We start from the raw sequence: 18,447 nt of genomic DNA, 5'->3' as shown, positions 1-18,447 counted from the left end.
AATTTCTTAACACACTCTATAGATTTGTTATAGCATCTCTTCTTGGACGAACGAAGCTCTTCAACAGTTCCTTCTAAGTGATTTGCCCATTGGTCGCTAAGTTCTCGCTTTGTTTCTTCAAGTATGCGTTCTTCCTTGGCTCTTGCCAGTTGTTTCCGAAGATCTTCAATTTCGCGTTTTTGAGCTTCAGCTTGACCTTTAAAAGCAGCTTCGTCCTCCTTTATTTTATTTATCAATGAGTATAATATTTTATCTTTTTCAAGACCTTCGTTCCTCAGTTCAATTACTTCGGAACGAAGGTTGCTCAGGGCTATAGTACACCCTTCGTCTTCAGCATCCTTCTGTGCCCTGAGGGCATTGCTAAGTATCAGGCCCTGCAAAGAGAAATATGTGTGCGTTAATAGATTTAAACAAACGAAAAATTTTGATCTCAACAAAAAAATACAAAGTTCCCATTTGTTGCACCTTTAAGCTATTATAGGCCAGGCTGTCAGCCAGATCGTTCTTCGACAGCACCGAGAGCCCGTCTTCTAATGTTGGGAATCCGAAGCTCTTGCTCATCTCCCGACAGACAGAAATCTCTTTGTTGTCAGGGAGACAATACAAAAAGTCTTCTTCTCCACTGCCATTGAATATTAACGCCCCTTTTGGATACTTCAGTTTTTGGGCGTAATGTTGGGCTTCTTGCTTTTCTTTTTCTGATAGTTTTTTCCTCGAAGCATGACGAACAATGTAATCAGGGACTATGGGGGATGCTTCGGGGGCAGCAGCACTGACTTCTTCAACCGGGAGTGGCTCTGATATTTTTTCTTCTTCTTTTGTGGGCTCTGAAGGCCCAGCTTCGGTCTCAGCCTGTTGCTTCGGAGCTTCAGCATCGAGGATTTCAGTTTCTGCTTCGGATGTTTTAGCAGCCTGCTTCGGAGTCAAGTTCGAGGACTCAATTGTCTCTAAAACATCTAGCACAGTGATCATTCTTTTTCTTTTTGGGGTCACCGCTGGCCCCTTTTGGTTTTTTATTGATTCAACATCTGCTGAAGGACTTAAAACTGCTGGTACTTTTGATCCCTCAGTGGATCCTTTTGCTTTTTCCATTTTTTCTTTAATGGCGCTTCAGCCACCTCTTTGCTTTCTGGTAGCAAAACCTTTGGTTCTTTTAAATTTATTCTTGTTGAAGCTTCGGCCATTTGTGCGACTTCTGGCAACAAGGTTGGTTTGGTTGACTTTTCAGCTTCGGTGGCCGAAGGAGTCTCTCCGGTATACTCGGGCACCGAAGCTGGTTCAATATAGCGTGGCCGATGTGTGAGGACCTTTATCCTTTTTCTCTCCGGTTCTGGCTCGCTAGGGGCAGTTGCAATTTCTTCCTTCGCAGAGGTTGTGTTTTTTCTTTTCTGCCCTCGAATGGGATAACGATAGTCAGGATAGACGAACCCAATTGCGTCAAACACTCGGTTCAGCCTTTTCTTTTTCCGGCCTCCGAAGGCTGCTGATAATGCAGTATCTTCGGCCTTCGAGTAAGTCCCAAGTAGTTCATCACTTAAGTTTTCAATGCTTTTTAGCCAGTCATCATCTGGCTCTGCGAATTTATCTCCGAACTTGAAAGTATACTTCAGTCTGATAAGTCCACCTTCGTCAGCCTCCTTTATGGTTTCTTGCGGCATTTCCAATTTTTCTACAAGCGGCCATACTCTAAAGGCAATATGTTCTTGGACCAAATCCCTCGTTCCTATAAAAGAACAAACAACGCCGAAGGCCCTCTGGCATTCTTCGGCAGCTTCATTCATTTCAACCTTCGGCCTTCGAAGACCGAAGCTTTGCCAAATAGGGCGCATGATTACATCTTTGATGTCTTCCCGTGCTTTCAGATCATTTTTTACATAAAACCATTCTGTCATCCAGTCGCCGGGCCATCTCTTACGAAAGGTTGGCACGGGACAGCTTGACCCAGACCGAGAAACAAAACTGTAGCAACAAAAATTATTGTGATACTGTTCTTTACCCCAGGGTTTTGTCTCGTATAATAATTCATGTATGTTGCAGAAACTTTTTGCATCAGGCTCCAAACCTTGGCTTCTCACGGCCCATACGAAGATATTTAGCCTTATGATTGCTTCGGGGATAAGTTGGTGAAGGTAGATTTCAAATGTTTTCAGCACTTCTACGACAAAACTGCTCAGGGGAAAACGCAATCCAGCTTTCAAGAAGCTTCGGAACACTACGACTTCATTCTCTTCAGGGTGTGGACAAGTCTTCTCCCCTTCGTCGGCCCTCACAACGGACAAATCCCGGAAATACCTTCCTCTCATGTTGGCAAGATGATTCTCTTTGATAGTTGATTTACCATAAACTGAATGGCTTGGTCGCCAGGGACGATCTTCGGAGTCTTCACCACCACTGTCCACATCATAACTGTCGCTGTCACCAGTATCTTCAGACAAACCTTCCAGAATTTCCTTGGTGATTTTTTCTGTATTGGTCTTCGACATCGCTATAAGAAACCCCAAGTTCTTCTCTTCGTCGAGACTTAGCTTCATCTCAGCAACAGCCTTCTTATCTTCAGACATCTTCGGACACACTAAAAAATTGTTATCAAAGCCGAAGCTTCAAGCTAAAAGCTCAGCAAATCTCAGTCCGCAAGAGCTAAAAATTGAGTAAGCAGGAGCAGATGGCAAGAAAGCGTGCCAAATGAGTTTGCGGTATGATCTTATTTATACGCTCAGTGCGTTGAAAATTGAAAGACCCCGCCTGTCAGTAAATGATGCTATTCTAGCAAAGGGAAGGTGTTTTTTCGGACCTTCGGCATAAAGCCTTCGTCCGTGTCGCAATCTAAATTTATTATTCTAAAAACAAATTAATATTGCGAGGGGCTACTGTTGGGGGCCTTCGGCTTACGAAGGTCCTCAAAAACAGGATTTAACAACAATGTTTCTGGAGTATGATACATGAACAGGTACCTTCGGACTGAAGTACAAAAAATACGAAGGATGGTAAAGAGCCGAAGCTACGCGCAGGGGAGCTTCGGCGTGATAACAGAAAAGCGAACCGACTTAAAGGGGAAAAGGCTATTTGGACCCCTATGGATTGTTATAGAGTTATTAGCAAATGTAAAGGGCATGAGTGTAATTTTACATGGGCTGCGTCCCGTGCCTATAAATAGTTGGACAGTACTCCCGTACTGTTCACGCTGACTTGGCATTTGTTTTCGCGTCACGCTTGTACTTTTACCTTCCCTCAAGTCAAAGGTACATTTGCAATATAAAATCATTTCTATTCCTCCATTGTAATAAAATAGAAATGATTTTATGATAATGTTTAAATATTTATATTATATCTTTTGCTTCATATATGAACCCTTCGTTATTATTTGTTGTGCTTACGAAGGTTTGTCTCTCGTAACCTTCGTCCTCCGAAACTCATAATGTTTCGAAGGACGAAGAACTATAACATTTAACACTTTTTATGTTGCCTTGTTCTTAACTTTAAGCATTTGAGAACAAGTCTCCAACAGTTGTAATCTAAAGAATCTACAAGAAAAACATTAGAAATAGAATAATCAGGAGATATAGCAATTTTACCAAGTCCTTCGACCAAACCTTGATTTCCATCCCCGAATGTGATAGCTCTTTGGGGATCATGGTTTTTCTCGTAGGAAGAGAACATCCTTTTCTCCCCAGTCATGTGGTTTGTGCACCCGCTATCAATTATCCAACTTGAGCCTCCGGATGCATAAACCTACACAACAAATTTAGGCCTTGTTCTTAGGTACCCAAACGGTCTTGGGTCCTTTCACATTAGAAACAAGCACCTTGGGTACCAAACACAAGTCTTTGAGCCCTTGTGTTTGGCCCCAATATATTTGGCAACTATTTTGCCTGATTTGTTAGTTAAAACATATGAAGCATCAAAAGTCTTAAATGAAATGTTAGGCTCATTTGATGCAATAGGAGTTTTCTTCTTAGGCAATTTGGCATGAGTGGATTGCCTAGAACTAGATGCCTCATTCTTATACATAAAAGCATGATGAGAGCCAGAGTGAGACTTCCTAGAATGAATTCTCCTAATTTTGTGTTCGAGATAACCGACAGGGTATAAAATGTAACCCTCGTTATTGAAAGTCACCTAGAGGGGGGGTGAATAGGGCGAATCTGAAATTTACAAACTTAAGCACAACTACAAGCCGGGTCAACGTTAGAATTTGAACGAGTCCGAGAGAGAGGGCGCAAAAACAAATTGCAAGAAAATAAAGAGTGAGACACAATGATTTGTTTTACCGAGGTTCGGTTCTTGCAAACCTACTCCCCGTTGAGGTGGTCACAAAGACCGGGTCTCTTTCAATCCTTTCCCTATCTCAAACGGTCACTTAGACCGAGTGAGCTTCTCTTCTCAATCAAACGGGACACAACATCCCCGCAAGGACCACCACACAATTGGTGTCTCTTGCCTCGGTTACAATTGAGTTGATCACAAGAAAGAATGAGAAAAAGAAGCAATCGAAGCGCAAGAGGTCAAATGAACACAAGTCACTCTCTAGTCACTAATTGATTGGGAATGATCTATGGACTTGGGAGAGGATTTGATCTCTTTGGTGTGTCTTGTATTGAATGCTATAGCTCTTGTAAGGTGTGGGAATTCATAAAACTTGGATGCTTTGAAGTGTGGGTGGTTGGGGTATTTATAACCCCAACCACCAAACTAGCCGTTTGATGAAGGCTGCTGTCGCATGGCGCACCGGACAGTCCGGTGCGCCTGCCATGTCATCCGACCATTGGATTCTGACCGTTGGAGCTTCTGTCTTCTGGGCCACCGGACAGTCCGGTGGTACACCGGACAGGTCCTGTAGACTGTCCGGTGCGCCTTCTAGCGCGTGCCTGACTTCAGCGCGCACTGTAGCGCATTTAATGCGGTTGCAGGCGACCGTTGGCGCGGAAGTAGCCGTTGCTCCGTTGGCACACCAGACAGTCCGGTGAATTATAGCAGAGCGGCCTCCAGAATTCCCGAAGGTGGCAAATTCGGAGTTGGAGTCCCTGGTGCACCGGACACTATCCGGTGGCACACCGGACAGTCCGGTGCGCCAGACCAGGGCACACTTCGACTGACTTTTAGCTCTTTATATTTGAATCCTTTCTCGGTCTTTTTATTGGTTTGTTGTGAACCTTTGGCACCTGTAGAACTCATAATCTAGAGCAAACTAGTTAGTCCAGTTATTTGTGTTGGGCAATTCGTCCACCAAAATCAATTTAGGAAAAGGTGTAAGCCTATTTCCCTTTCAATCTCCCCCTTTTTGGTGATTGATGCCAACACAAACCAAAGCAAATATAGAAGTGCATAATTGAACTAGCTTGCATAATGTAAGTGCAAAAGGTTACTTAGAATTGAACCAATATATATTCTAATAAGATATGCATGGATTGATTTCTTCTTTTTCAATATTTTGGACCACGCTTGCACCATATGTTTTGTTTTTGCAGATACTTTTGTAAACTCTTTTCAAAGTCATTTTGCAAATAGTCAAAGGTGAATGAATAAGATTTTGAGAAGCATTTTCAAGATTTGAAATTTTCTCCCCCTATTTCAAATGCTTTTCCGTTGACTAAAACAAAACTCCCCCTTAATGAAATCCTCCTCTTAGTGTTCAAGAGGGTTTTGAAATTAATTTTGAAGAGGGTACACCAATTTGAAAATATATCAATAATAAGATACTAATTTGAACATACTACTTTAAATACCAATTGAAAAATTCTTTTCTTAATCCATATTTGAAAGACTAAAATTTTGAAATTGGTGATGGTGCGGTCCTTTTGCTTTGGGCTAATACTTTCTCCCCCTTTGGCATGAATCGCCAAAAACGGATACTTGAGTGAAATATAAGCCCTTATTACTTTCTCTCCCTATGGTAAATAACATATGAGTGAAGATTATACCAAAGTTGGAGAGCGTTGCGGAGCGACGATGAAGGGTGAGTAATTCAATGGAGTTGAGTGGAAGCCTTTGTCTTCGCCGAAGACTCCAATTCCCTTTCAATCTATGACTTAGCTTGAAATACACTTGAAAACCACATTAGTCATAGCAAAGAAAGAGATATGATCAAAGGTATATCAATGAGCTATGTGTGCAAAACATCAAAAGAAATTCCTAGAATCAAGGATATTTAGCTCATGCATAAGTTTGGTAAATGTTTGTTCATCTAATGGCTTGGTAAAGATATCGGCTAATTGTTCTTTGGTGTTAATATATGCAATCTCGATATCCCCCTTTTCTTGGTGATCCCTTAAGAAATGATACCGAATGGCTATGTGTTTAGTGCGGCTATGCTCAACGGGATTGTCGGGGACCATAATTAGGGGTACCCTCAAGGCTCCTAAATCTCAGCTGGTAACCCCCATCAGCACAAAGCTGCAAAGGCCTGATGGGTGCGACTAAGCCAAGGATCGATCCATTCGAGGGACGCGATCACGCCTCGCCCGAGCCTAGCCTCGGGCAAGGGAAGCCGACCCCGGGGGATCTACGTCTCGCCCGAGGCCCCCCTCCAGCAACGGACACACCTTCGGCTCGCCCGAGGCCCAGTCTTCACCAAGAAGCAACCTTGGCCAAATCGCCACGCCAACCGACCAAATCGCAGGGGCATTTAATGCAAAGGTGGCCTGACACCTTTATCCTGACACACGCCCTCCAGTCGACAGAGCCGAAGTGACCGCAGTCACTTCGCCGCTCCACTGACCGGTCTGACAAGAGGACAGCGCCACCTGCGCCGCACCGACTGCTGTACCACTCGATAGAGTGAGGCTGACAGCAGCCAAGCCTGGCCTCAGGCGCCATGGGAAACTCCGCTTCGCCCGACCCCAGGGCTCGGACTCGGGCTCAGCCCCAGAAGACGACGAACTCCGCTTCGCCTGACCCCAGGGCTCGGACTCGGGCTCAGCCCCAGAAGACGACGAACTCCGCTTCGCCCGACCCAAGGCTCGGACTCGGGCTCAGCCCCGGAAGACAACGAACTCCGCTCCGCCCGACCCCAGGGCTCGGACTCGGGCTCAACCCCAGAAGATGACGAACTCCGCTTCACCCGACCCTAGGGCTCGGACTCAGCCCTAGCCTCAGGCGACAGTCTCCGCCTCGCCCGACCCAGGGGCTCGGACTCGACCTCGGCCTCGGAAGACAGACTCGACCTCGACCTCGGAGGAGCCTCCACATCGCCCAACCTAGGGCACGGACCGACCACGTCAACAAGAGGCGCCATCATTACCCTACCCCAAGCTGACTCAGGCTACGGGGAACAAGACCGGCGTCCCATCTGGCTCACTCCGCCAGACAAGTAATGATGGCGCCCCTCACACTCTATGACGGCGGCGGCTCCCAGCCCCCTTACGGAAGCAAGAGGACGTCCGCAAGGACTCGACAACCCCGACAGCTGTCCTTCCGCCAGGCTCCAGCGCTCCTCCGACGGCCACGACACCACACGAACCGGGTGCCAAAACCTCTCCGGCTGCCACGATGGCATGTACTTAGGGCGCTAGCTCTCCTCCGCTAGACACGTTAGCACACTGCTATACCCCCCATTGTACACCTGGATCCTCTCCTTGCGCCTATAAAAGGAAGGACCAGGGCCCTCTTATAGAGGGTTGGCCGCGCGGAGAAGGACGGGACGGCGCTCGCGTGAGGCCGCTCGCTCCCTCCCGCGTGGACGCTTGTAACCCCCTACTGCAAGCGCACCCGACCTGGGCGCGGGACAAACACGAAGGCCGCAGTATTTCCACTTCTCACGCCTGCCTCTCTCCCCCCTTCGTGCTCCGTCTCGCGCCGACCCATCTGGGCTGGGGCACGCGGCGACAATTTACTCGTCGGTCCAGGGACCCCCGGGTTTCGAAACGCCGACAGTTGGCGCGCCAGGTAGGGGCCTGCTGCGCGTTCACGAACAGCTTCCCGTCAAGCTCCAGATGGGCAGTCTCCAGCAACCTTTCCAGCCCGGGACGGTGCTCCGTTTTGGGAGTCTTGAGTTCATGTCCCTCGACGGCGGCTACGACATGATACTCCTTCCCCCGCCGCGCGACAGCGACAATGGCGGCCGACAGCCCGCCTGCCGGTGGCGGAATCGATGACGTCTTCCCCGCGTGGTGGAAGAACAACATTCGAGCTCGCCCCGTCCTCTCCCCCGCCGACGGAGGAGTAGGCGGGGAAACCAAGGCCAAGCAGGAGGCGACACCTCGTCAGCTGTCGAGCGAGTCGACGGCTCCGGCGCCCCAACGGGGGGCACGTCGGGCATCGACCTCGCGTCTGAGACGAAGACGAGCGCCGTCTCCCCGCAACACGCCCATCCCAAGCAAGCGGACGACGCCAGCACGCTCGCGAAGGACTTGCTGGGCGTCACCCTCGTACCTGAGACGACGGTGCAGTCAGTCCCTGACATCACTTCGTCACCGCCCGTCGACCAAGAGGTACCAACCGATTCCCATCTCACACCTTTCGGATTCAACCTCGACCCACCAAGCGACTCCGCTTTGGTGGACGCTCTCATAGAGGCGAGTCCGAACCCTCTGGGGTATCGTATGCGGTCACCCTGGGACCGGCTGACGGACGTCTCGACCTACGGGCCCTCGGGGTCCGAGGAAGATGACGAGCCCGACTTCGGTTGGGATTTCTCCGGACTTGGTAACCCCAGTGCCATGCGGGACTTCATGACCGCATGCGACTACTGCCTTTCCGACTGTTCCGATGGTAGCCGCAGCCTCGGCGACGAGGACTGCGGCCCAAGTCGTGAATGTTTCCACGTCGATCTAGGGGGTCCCAACGAAGGCAACCATCTTGGTATGCCGGAGAATGATGATCTCCCTAGGCCTGTGCCTCGTGTTGACATCCTACGGGAGCTAGCTATGGTCCCCGTTCCGGCGGGGGTTCATGACCCACAGCTCGAGCAAATCCACGGGGTGCAGGCCAGGCTCGACGAGGGAGCAGGAACACTTGAGCTAATCCGCCGGGACATCGGGCAGGAGTGGGCTAGTCAACCTCCGGCCGGAGAAGTGCGTCATCTACCCCAGGGTATCCAACACCGCATCGCCGACGATGTCAGGGTAAGGCCGCCACCCACCTCTAGTGGGGTCGGCCAGAACCTGGCTGCAGCAGCAATGCTTCTCCGCGCGATGCCGGAGCCATCCACCACCGAGGGGCGGCGAATTCAGGGAGAGCTCAAGAATCTCCTGGAGGACGCCGCGGCCCGACGGGCCGAATGCTCCGCCTCCCGAAGGCAGGGATGCCCATCGGAACATCGCACCGCGACTTCCCGATTCATGCGGGAAGCCTCGGTCCGCACCGGGCGCACGCGCAACACAGCGCCTGCGGCCCTGGGTTGCCTCGGCAACAAGCACCATCACCGCAACCGTCGGGCCCACCTCGACGAGAGGGTGCGCCGAGGCTACCACCCCAGGCGTGGGGGACGCTACGACAGTGGGGAGGATCGGAGTCCCTCGCCCGAACCACCCAGTCCGCAGGCTTTCAGCCGAGCCATACGACGAGCGCTGTTCCCGACCCGGTTCCGAACCCCGACTACTATCACAAAGTACTCGGGGGAGACGAGACCGGAACTGTGGCTCGCGGACTACCGGCTAGCCTGCCACCTGGGTGGAACGGACGATGACAACCTCATCATCCGCAACCTCCCCCTGTTCCTCTCCGACACCGCTCGCGCCTGGTTGGAGCACCTGCCTCCGGGGCAGATCTCCAACTGGGATGACCTGGTCCAAGCCTTCGCCGGCAATTTACAGGGCACGCACGTGCGCCCTGGGAACTCCTGGGATCTCCGAAGCTGCCGACAACAGCCGGGAGAGTCTCTCCGGGACTACATCCGACGATTCTCGAAGCAGCGCACCGAGCTGCCCAACATCACCGATTCGGATGTCATCGGCGCGTTCCTCGCCAGCACCACCTGCCGCGACCTGGTCAGCAAGCTGGGTCGAAAGACCCCCACCAGGGCGAGCGAGCTGATGGACATCGCCACCAAGTTCGCCTCTGGCAAGGAGGCGGTTGAGGCTATCTTCGGGAAGGACAAGCAGCCCCAGGGCCACCCACCGGAAGACGCCCCCGAGGCGTCAACTCAGCGCGGCGCCAAGAAGAAAGGCAAGAAGAAGTCGCAAGCGAAACGCGACGCCGCCGACGCGGACCTTGTCGCCGCCGCCGAGTACAAGAACCCTCAGAAACCTCCCGGAGGTGCCAACCTCTTTGACAAGATGCTCAAGGAGCCGTGCCCCTATCATCAGGGGCCCGTCAAACACACCCTTGAGGAGTGCGCCATGCTTCGGCGCCACTTCCACAGGACCGGGCCACCCGCAAAGGGTGGCAGGGCTCGCGACGACGACAAGAAGGAAGATTACCGGGCAGGAGAGTTCCCCGAGGTCCGCGACTGCTTCATGATCTACGGTGGGCAAGCGGCGAATGCCTCGGCTAGGCACCGCAAGCAAGAGCGTCGGGAGGTCTGTTCGGTAAAGGTGGCGGCGCCAGTCTACCTAGACTGGTCCGACAAGCCCATCACCTTTGACCAAGCCGACCACCCCGACCGCGTGTCGAGCCCGGGGAAATACCCACTCATCGTCGACCCCGTCATCGGCGACGTCAGTCTCACCAAGGTCCTCATGGACGGAGGCAGCATCCTCAACATCATCTACGCCGAGACCCTCGGGCTCCTGCGTGCTGATCTATCCTCGGTCCGGGCTGGCGCTGCGCCTTTCCACGGGATCATCCCCGGGAAGCGCGTCCAGCCCCTCGGACAACTCGATCTTCCCGTCTGCTTTGGGACACCCTCCAACTTCCGAAGGGAGACCCTCACGTTCGAGGTGGTCGGGTTCCGAGGAACCTACCACGCAGTATTGGGGACGCCATGCTACGCGAAGTTCATGGCCGTCCCCAACTACACCTACCTCAAGCTCAAGATGCCGGGCCCCAACGGGGTCATCACCGTCGGCCCCACGTACTGACACACGTTCGAATGCGACGTCGAGTGCGTGGAGTACGCCGAGGCCCTCGCCGAATCCGAGGCCCTCATCGCCGACCTGGAGTGCCTCTCTAAGGAGGCGCCAGACGTGAAGCGCCACGCCGGCAACTTCGAGCCAGTGGAGACGGTTAAATCCGTCCCCCTCGACCCTAGCAGCGACGCCTCCAAGCAGATCCGGATCGGCTCCGAGCTCGACCCCAAATAGGAAGCAATGCTCGCCGACTTTCTCCGCGCAAACGCCGACGTTTTCGCGTGGAGTCCCTCGGACATGCCCGAAATACCGAGGGATGTCGCCGAGCACTCGCTGGATATCCGAGCTAGAGCTCAACCCGTGAAGCAGCCTCTGCGCCGATTCGACGAAGAAAAGCGCAGAGCCATAGGCGAGGAGATCCACAAGCTAATGGTGGTGGGGTTCATCAAAGAGGTATTCCATCCCGAATGGCTTGCCAACCCCGTGCTTGTGAGAAAGAAAGGATGGAAATGGCGGATGTGTGTAGACTACACTGGTCTAAACAAAGCATGTCCGAAGGTTCCCTACCCTCTGCCTCGCATCGACCAAATCGTGGATTCCACTGCTGGGTGCGAAACCCTGTCTTTCCTCGATGCCTACTCAGGGTATCACCAAATCAGGATGAAAGAGTCCGACCAGCTCGCGACTTCTTTCATCACACCCTTCGGCATGTACTGCTATGTTACAATGCCGTTTGGTCTGAGGAATGCGGGTGCAACGTACCAACGGTGCATGAACCACGTGTTCGGCGAACACATTGGCCAAACGGTCGAGGCTTACATCGATGACATCGTAGTCAAGACGAGGAAAGCCTCTGACCTCCTTTCCGACCTTGAAGTGACATTCCAATGTCTCAAGGCGAAAGGCGTGAAGCTCAATCCTGAGAAGTGTGTCTTCGGGGTTCCCGAGGCATGCTCTTGGGGTTCATCGTCTCCGAGCGGGGCATCGAGGCCAACCCGGAGAAGATCGCGACCATCACCAGCATGGGGCCCATCAAGGACTTGAAAGGCGTACAGAGAGTCACGGGATGCCTTGCGGCTCTGAGCCGTTTCATCTCGCGTCTCGGCGAAAGGGGTCTGCCTATGTACCGCCTCTTAAGGAAGGCCGAGTGCTTCACTTGGACCCCTGAGGCCGAGGAAGCCCTCGGGAACCTGAAGGCGCTGTCACACCCAGTTTTAGAAGGCAAACCGAATGCGAACCATGTACGTGCCAGGATCAGCAATTCACGTACACAGCAGTTACATAACATGGACTTCATCACACAGTGCTCAAATAGTATCAAAAAGGGAAATAATAGTCGATTACATCATACGTCTGAGACGTCCATATAGTCTTTACAATAAATCAAAGTGCGAAAACGAAACGTAGATAACCGCGGCCTTCATAGGCAGCCGACTGGGGGTTGCCGCTAACCCACGCCTAGAACTCGTCGTAGTCTTGGAACTCCTGGAAGTCTCCTTCCACAACTTCATCTTCTCCTGAGCAGTGGTTGCAATGCTGACAACCTAGGGATGGGCGGGTTTGGTGTGTAGAGCAAGGGTGAGTACACATCAACATACTCAGCAAGTATCCTGTTTGGCTATAGTGGACTAGCTTTATGTGGGGATAAGTCAAGCAGTTGCTTTTAGTTGGTCAGATTATTATTTACTAATAGAAAGCCAGGTTTTAGCATTAACCCAAGTTATTAGCCCGATGTACCCTTTCCAAACGGAAAGAATACCACTTACCAGCACTATAGTCATAACGAGAACCATCGATCTCATAGCCACCTGTACCATAATGTCTCTGATCAAGTACCACTAATCACTGGAGCTCCCTTGGCCGCTCATAACCGCGAGCACGGATGATATATCAGTTTTCAAACACTCTGCAGAGGTTGTGCACTTTACCCACAAGCCGTGATTCCCTCTTGCCTCGGGCCGATCAAACCCTTAAACACTACCAAGGTGAATAGGCAGGGTCTCACTACGTAGTCTTTACGAAGGTTCCCCGGGGCTGTAGCCGCCCGTTAGGTTTCCTAAATGCACCGCACTCCTCCCCAAGGGGCGAACCCAAACTTGGCAGAGCGAGCCGCATACACCGAGCCCCATTGACGGCACAACGGCTAAGCGAACTACACCCCGGATCCTCTAATTATTCAGCTAAGGGCACCCCATTCCACCCTCATGGTTGCACTGTTTTCCCGGGCGGTCATCCATAGAACAGGTCCTTACGGAGAGGCACTCGAGAAACCGCTCGAGCCCCCTTAAAGGCCACGAGTACAACATCATAATAAGAGAAGGGAAACAGCGTATCATAGATAATCTCATCATGTTCATTGATTAGAGTTGAGCAATAGCATAAAGCTAAACAATAATAATCCAACCCATATAGGTAAACAAGGACATGGATAACAAAAGCTAGTCAATCCTTAGGTATACATGTGTAAAGCGGGAGATGAATTAAAGAATGAATAGGACAGAGATAGGTCAAGGGACACTTGCCTCCACCAACCGACTGCTGCTCAGGGGCTTCTCCTGCGAGTTCTTCGGGTTCTCCGACCGGATCGTTCTCTATGCGAGCGCAAACACACATACATCCACATATTTAATACGAAAGAACAATACACCATACAATAGAATGAAGTAAGTAAGCAGACGTTCCACGCGGGCTCGCAATTACGGTTAAGAGAGAAAGAGAAAAATACAGTCGAGAAACGGTCACGTTACATGATTATAAATTAACCACTCGCTTAATAGAAGGAAATTAATGTAGACACTATGTTTAGCATAAAGTAAAGTCATGTTTCATGTCTAATCATTATAAGCAGATGAAGATAAATAAAAAGGATTGTCGCGCGGCGAGATGCGCGACATAGCACTCTAAAACGAATTAAGCAATTAACGACTCGTCGCGCGACCGAGCACGCAACGAGACACTTCACACTAATTAAAAAGAGACGTTAAGCGTTGCGCGACGAAACGCACGATGGCATACGTCGACTAAACTGAGTCTAAAGTGGAACGTCGCGTGAATACACGCGTGACGTTACACCTTAAACAACCTGCAATTAAAATGGATCGTCGCGCGACGAAGCGCACGACGCAAGACATAAATAGAATCTGAAATTAGACAAATCCGTCGCGCGACGAAGCGCGCGACGCAGCACGCTTACTAACGGAGTTTGACATTGACTACCAACCAAAATAATCACCGCGAGCGCGGGTTTGCGCACGCGGGAACGCGCTAGCGGTAAACGGGGAGGCGCGAAGCCACGCCAAGGCCACGCGAACCACGCCAAGGGCCAGAACGACGCACGCTGGGGCCAAGCCGCCGGGGGCCGGGCAGGGCAGGGGGCGGGGGCCGCGCCGGGGGCCGAGCTGCCGGGGGGGGCGCCGGGGGCCGAGCCGCGCCGGGGGCAGAGGCGAGCGGGCCACGCCGGGGGGCAGGGGGCGGGCGGGCACCGCCGCGCTGGGAGGGCAGAGGGCGGGCGCCGCGGGGCCGGGTGGGCAGGGGGCGGGCGCCGCCGCGCGGGCCAGGGTGGGGGGCGGGCGCCGCCACCGCGCCGGGATGGGGGCGGGCGCCGCCGCCGCGAGGGGTCGGGGTGGGGCGGGCGCCGCCGCGCGCAGGGGAGAGAGAAGGGGGGCGCGCAGGGAAGGGAAGGGGAGGGAGAGGGAGAGAGAGAGGAGAAGGGGAGGGGAGGGGGGCTCACCTCGGGGTCCAAATTCCGGTGATCGCCGTCTCCAATTCCTAGGGCACCACGGGGAGAGAGAGGTGGAAGAGGGAGAGGGAGGTTGTTGCGCGGGAGATCCAAATGAGAGAGAGAGAGAGAGAAGAGGGGGCGCATGGGAGGTGTGGGCGCCAGGGGCGCGCCGGGCCGGGCTGGGTTGGGTTGGGTTGGGCCGGGCCACTTCGCGGATCGAAAACCCACGACGTGCACGGCCACTAAACGGAATTAAATCGCGAATCGAAATCCGGAACGGAACGAGACGAACACTCAACATCAGACAAAGAAATGTGCTTCGGCATGATGCAACACCCATGACACTTAGGTTTTGGTTTATACATGACACGGACAACTGTCGCTATACTGGTTTGAAATTGGGAAGAAGTAGCGAAACAGGAAAGAGAAAAGAGAGTAACGGCCGAATTTGGTGAGAGAAAAGAAGAAAAAATTCTACCCCCAAATTCAGGGCGTTACAGGCGCTCCTCACGAACGCGCCCATCTTGGTGCCTCCCGCTGCCGGAGAAGCCCTCTTAATCTACGTCGCCGCGACCACTCAGGTGGTTAGCGCTGCGATTGTGGTTGAGAGACGAGAAGAGGGGCATGCACTGCCCGTCCAGAGGCCAGTCTACTTCGTCAGTGAGGTACTGTCCGAAACCAAAATCCGCTACCCACAAATTCAGAAGCTGCTGTACGCGGTGATCCTCACGCGGCGGAAGTTGCGACACTACTTCGAGTCTCATCTGGTGACTGTGGTGTCATCCTTCCCCCTGGGGGAGATCATCCAGTGCCGAGAGGCCTCAGGTAGAATTGCAAAGTGGGCAGTGGAAATCATGGGCGAAACGATCTCGTTCGCCCCTCGGAAGGCCATCAAGTCCCAGGTGCTGGCGGATTTCGTGGCTGAATGGGTCGACACCCAGCTCCCAACAGCTCCGATCCAACCGGAACTCTGGACCATGTTCTTCGACGGGTCGCTGATGAAGACAGGAGCAGGCGCAGGCCTGCTCTTCATCTCACCCCTCGGAAAGCACCTGCGCTACGTGCTGCGCCTCCACTTCCCAACATCCAACAACGTGGCTGAGTACGAGGCTCTGGTCAACGGGTTGCGCATCGCCATCGAGCTAGGGGTCCGACGCCTCGACGCTCGCGGTGACTCGCAACTCGTCATCGACCAAGTCATGAAGAACTCCCACTGCTGCGACCCGAAGATGGAGGCCTACTGCGATGAGGTTCAGCGCCTAGAAGACAAGTTCTACGGGCTCGAGCTCAACCACATCGCTCGACGCTACAACGAGACTGCGGATGAGCTGGCTAAAATAGCCTCGGGGCGAATAACTGTTCCCCCAGACGTCTTCTCCCGAGACCTGCATCAGCCCTCCGTCAAGATCGACGACACGCCTGAGCCCGAGGCACCCTTGGCTCAGTCCGAGGCACCCTCGGCCCAGCCCGAGGCACCCTCGGCCCCCGAGGGTGAGGCACTGCACGTCGAGGAGGAGCAAAGCGGGGTCACGCCTGATCGAAACTGGCAGACCCCGTACCTGCAATATCTCCACCGAGGAGAGCTACTCCTCGACCGAGCCGAAGCTCGGCGGTTGGCGCGGCGCGCCAAGTCGTTCGTCTTGCTGGGAGACGGGAAGGAGCTCTACCACCGCAGCCCCTCAGGCATCCTCTAGCGATGCATTCCCATCGCCGAAGGCTAGGAGCTCCTACAAGAGATACACTCGGGGGCTTGTGGCCATCACGCAGCGCCTTGAGCCCTTGTTGGAAACACCTTCCGACAAGGTTTCTACTGGCCGATGGCGGTGGCCGACGCCACTAAAATTGTCCGCACCTGCGAAGGGTGTCAGTTCTACGCAAGGCAGACCCACCTGCCCGCTCAGGCCCTGCAGACCTGGCCTTTTGCTGTGTGGGGTCTGGACCTCGTCGGCCCCTTGCAGAAGGCACCCGGGGGCTACACGCACCTGTTGGTCGCCATCGACAAATTCTCCAAGTGGATCGAGGTCCGACCCCTAAACAGCATCAGGTCCGAACAGACGGTGGCGTTCTTCACCAACATCATCCATCGCTTTGGGGTTCCGAACTCCATCATCACCGACAACGGCACCCAGTTCACCGGCAGAAAGTTCCTGGACTTCTGCGAGGATCACCACATCCGGGTGGACTGGGCCGCCGTGGCTCACCCCATGACGAATGGGCAAGTAGAGCGTGCCAACGACATGATTCTACAAGGACTCAAGCCTCAGATCTACAACGACCTCAACAAGTTCGACAAGCGATGGATGAAGGAGCTCCCCTCGGTGGTCTGGAGTCTGAGGACAACGCCGAGCCGAGCCACAGGCTTCAAAGCGTTCTTTCTAGTCTATGGGGCCGAGGCCATCTTGCCCACAGACTTAGAATACGGTTCCCCAAGGACGAGGGCCTACGCCGACCAAAGCAACCAAGCTAATCGAGAAGACTCACTGGACCAGCTGGAAGAGGCTCGGGACATGGCCCTACTACACTCGGCGCGGTACCAGCAGTCCCTGCGACGCTACCACGCCCGAGGGGTTCGGTCCCGAGACCTCCAAGTGGGCGACCTGGTGCTTCGGCTGTGACAAGACGCCCGAGGGCGGCACAAGCTCACGCCTCCCTGGGAGGGGCCGTTCGTCATCGCCAAAGTTCTGAAGCCCGGAACATACAAGCTGGCCAACAGTCAAGGCGAGGTCTACGACAACGCTTGGAACATCCAACAGCTACGTTGCTTCTACCCTTAAGATGCTTTCAAGTTGTTCGTACACCTCGTTCACACACAAAGTTTAGTCATCAAGGAAGGGTCAGCCTTGCCTCGGCAAAGCCCGACCCTCCCTCGGGGGCTAAAAGGGGGGAACCCCCTCTGCGTCGAATTTTTCCTCGAAAAAAGATCTTTTCTGCCAGAATGTCTTTCGTGCTTTTCGACTACTTCGAAAGTGGATCCTGAAAACGATGGAGTACACGTAAGCAGCCAAGGCCGACCGAGCCGAGGGACTCCTACGCCTCCGGGATACGGATACCTCACTCGTCACCTTCTGCGATAAGTAACTCACGCTCGGATAAGTGATTCCGCGGACCGAACAAGTCTTCACGCCCGAAAGCTCCTCTGCCGGAACGATATTTCGGGCCTTCTCGACTGTGTCGGCGGCATAACCCAATGGACGAGTAAAGAGTGCGCGTAAGCGGCAAGGCCGACCGAGCCGAGGGATTCCTACGCCTCCGGGATACGGATACCTCACTCATCACCTTCCGTGAAAAGCAACTCTCGCTCGCACAAACAATTCTGTTACCAACAAACAAGTCCAGATACTGGAAGCAAGAGGAAAGGAAACACAGCTTTACAACACGACGATGGTGTGTTTGGGCCTCGGCGGCCGCAGAAAACACACACTACAAGATAATCCGATCCTGCAGGCTCGGATCTTGACAAGTTGAAGGGAGCAGCAGCACCCTCGGCGTCAACCACACCTTCAGTGGGGTCCGACCTAGCCTCGGACGGCGAAGCAGTCGGAGAATCTCCACTCTGAAGGACGACATCGTCGCCACGCCTGGGCCATCGCCGCCAGGGTCTTCTCCAAGAATCCGGCCCGAGCAGACGGCTCGGCCGGTCACTCCGAGGCCTCGGCCAGCTGTCCCCCGAAGATATCAGCCCGGCCCGAGGCCTCGGCGACTCAACTCCGGCGTCGGTCCCGCCAGCTGACGACCCGGCCAGGCTCCGGCCGACCAAGCCTTCTTTTCGAGCCAACTCTACCT

Source organism: Zea mays, chromosome 1 (genome assembly GCF_902167145.1).
Source record: "Zea mays cultivar B73 chromosome 1, Zm-B73-REFERENCE-NAM-5.0, whole genome shotgun sequence".
NCBI classification, from domain to species: Eukaryota; Viridiplantae; Streptophyta; class Magnoliopsida; order Poales; family Poaceae; genus Zea; species Zea mays.
Note: the sequence above shows the minus strand (reverse complement) of the source record.